This window comes from Staurois parvus, unplaced genomic scaffold, assembly GCF_062004578.1.
Source record: "Staurois parvus isolate SC_StPar_1 unplaced genomic scaffold, SC_StPar_1.0 ptg002537l, whole genome shotgun sequence".
Lineage (NCBI taxonomy): Eukaryota > Metazoa > Chordata > Amphibia > Anura > Ranidae > Staurois > Staurois parvus.
In genome coordinates this window covers 72,388-75,433 of record NW_028320333.1, presented here as the reverse complement: position 1 = coordinate 75,433, position 3,046 = coordinate 72,388, and the positions used below count along the sequence as shown (strand labels likewise).

The window sequence follows — 3,046 nt, the reverse complement described above, 5'->3', positions numbered from 1 at the left end:
AACTACAAGTCCCAACAGCTTTAGCGGCTGTCAGCTTGTAGTTCTCCATTAACTACCTGGATGGTGCTGTGAGCTCTGCGGTGGTTCATGGAGTCTTCCTGTCATTATATGTGCAGGAGACCTGCATGGCACCGGCGATCTGCTGATGGACTGGTACAATGCTTTACACGCTCCCAAAACAAAATATAATAAATGCAGTTTTTTACGTGCAAAAATGTGCAATTATTATTTTTGTCAAAAGGTGAACTTATCCTTTAATCACTTCAGAAAGGATGCAGACCCTAACACTTTGTCAAAGTCATTCCCATTCAGGTTCACTTTGCACATTGACATTAACAAACAGCTTTTTCTTAAATGCAACAAAAACTGCAACAACCTTTGTTAAAAATTTCTCAAAGATCACCCAGAGGGGATTGTTTTTTATTTCACAAAAGTGAAATTAGTCTTTAACGTGATTCTAAAGGCTTGATTTTTTACCTAAAATAAAAAAAAAATGTTATGCTGGTATTGCACAGAGTGGCCCCAAACCACCTCTTCTGGGGTCCCCTACCAGTGCTCTTGGCTCCTTCCCTTCTGTGTGTCACCATAGGAAGCCACTTGCTATGTGGGCAGAGGTGCAGGACGGCTCCTGAACCGGGCTGTGTGTGTCCATAGACAGTGCGGCTTGGCCCCACCCCCGTCTCCCTCTTCACTAGATTTGATTGACAGCAGCAGGAGCCAATGGCTTTGATTTTTTGATTTGTCTTGTGAGAACGGGGAGAAAGAGCAGTACTGCTGAAGACATGCACAGCGCTGGATCGATACTGAACTCAGGTAAGTATTGAAGAAAGAGGGGAGCAAACATTTAGTGAAAGTTCTTTTTTTTATCATCTTAAAGTGATATTAAAGGTTTTTTTATGACAAACATGTCATACTTACCTGCTCTTTTTAATGTTTTTGCACTGAGCAGCCCCAATCCTCCTCCTTTTGGGTCTCCCGCCGACACTCCAGGCCCCTCCCTCATGCCTAGTGCCCCTATAGCAAGCAGTTTGCTATGGAGGCACCAAAGCAGGCTTGCTCCCGAGCCACTGCTCTGTGTGTCCATTCACACATGGAGCACGGCTCGGCCCTGTCCCCACTATCTCATTGGCTTACTGGCTGTGAGATTGTCAGTAGCGGGAGCCAATAGCTATCGCTGATGTTTCAGCCAATGGGGAGGGAGAGAACCAGGAAAGCTGAAGCTCTCATGCACATCGCTGGATCGGGATGGGACTCCCCTTGCGATCGGGACCCTCTCCAATCATGAGAAAGCATGAAAAGCGTGAAAGCGAATCATGGCGGTCACTTGACCCTAAAACCCCCCCCCCAGGCTTCTGAAACCTCTTAAAGGGCCGGGAGGCACCAGCGCAAAGGGGTTAATAAGCACCATGCCACCATAGGTGGCGGTTTCCAATGTTGGTTGTTATGATTTTGCTTCAATAAGTTCAAGAGGGGCCTGGATAAAACCATAAAGCTTCTTCTACACAGGCAACTGGGAACGGTTAAAAACAGGTGGTTGAGCCCTGGTATTACTGCCCACTGAAAGCCTACAATGCATCCTTTCCCATCTCAGTGCGCTGTTGATCTACTACAGTCTCTATCAGCCACTTCCCGTCTAATTGCACTACCTCCTGCATTGGCTGCACATTTAATTTAATATTTAACCACTTCCCGTCTGGTCCACGTATATAAACGGCTTCTCGGCCTTTTGGCTAAGATCAAGTGTAGTATCTGTTCTTATCAGTGTCCAGTGGGGGTGCTCCCAACCATTCTAGTTTACGGGGATGGTTGTTGTATAGTACCCTCACTGGTATGATGGGGGTCCGGAAGGCTAGTACCGGAGGGACAGAAACCAGGGAGCGCCATGATTCGTTCTGGGGCCTTGGGAGTAATTCCTCTGGGGAGACCGGAAAGACCCAGTACCTCCTGATCTGAACGTGCTACCTTGGTCTGGCCTGGGGCTGGGGACGCAAAAAGTCCGCAAACTCAGTGCCCCCTGGGGAAGACGCTCTCAGGGGTGTCACTAGTAACACTTGGGTGTGGGACCCCACGGTGTGAAGATGACACATGGCCACTGTTTTTCACTTCTTTTTGCACAGCGCCCTAAGGACCAGGTCTTTTGGCTAAGTCCAGGGCAATTTTTGCTACAGGCCTCAGGGCCTGGTCTCTGCACTATTAGGCACGGTACCACTTTTTTATTTTATTCTATTTATTTAAATCACTCCCACGTTTTGTCACTTTTTCTGTTCTTATGTGTGTGTTTTTCACGGATGGAGGGTGTGGGTCCTCGGGCCTTACCTGAAGTCTAGGGGGAGGATGTGTGGCCATACGGTTCCTTCCTCCCCTGATCCCTAGGGGGTTTTCTCTTAGGGAGAACCCCCTTGCCTAGTACTGGATGTCCGGCTTCGGCTGGGCATAAGGAACGGTGGTCCACCAGGCCTTTTGGCCAGGAGGACCAAATGGGAACCTTGTCCCTGTCAGGAGCTTCGTGCCCCGGGGGATCGGGTGAACGGTCCAACCCTTTCGGGGGTAGGACAAACACACCCCTAAGTGCACGTTTTTCGTGTGTGTGTTCTTGCACTTGCACTTTTTTGCGGACACTTACGGGTTTTTACGTTATAGTTGCACGTTTGCGGACTTAAAAAAAAAAAAAAAAAACGGCCCGACGGGAGCAGTGCAGGGGCGGATGGCCGTTTATATACATCCTCCCCGCTCCCTGCTTGCTCTCTGTGTGAGGTCCCGATCATGTGATCACTGACTGGCCAATCAGTGATCACATGCAGAGTAGTAAGCAAGATGTCACTTCTGACATCAATGCTTACTACGTGTGAAATCTGTGAATGATCACAGAGGTCACATGGTACAGGGCTATTCACAACATCCTTGTGCCATGTGACAAGCTGTGACCAATCACAGCTTGCACAGTATTTCTCAATGGCTGCAAGAATGCAGCCAGAGAGGAGGAGAAATGATTGCTTTTACAGCCTTTATGGGTGTAAAAGCAATAGGTGAAAAAAATAAATAAATC

At 48.1% G+C, this 3,046-nt stretch overlaps 1 pseudogene; it reads left to right on the top strand.

The window, feature by feature from the left end:
* The first annotated feature begins 1,710 nt into the window (after positions 1-1,710).
* Positions 1,711-1,825, top strand: LOC149430674 (U2 spliceosomal RNA; annotated as a pseudogene).
* The last annotated feature ends 1,221 nt before the right edge of the window (positions 1,826-3,046 follow it).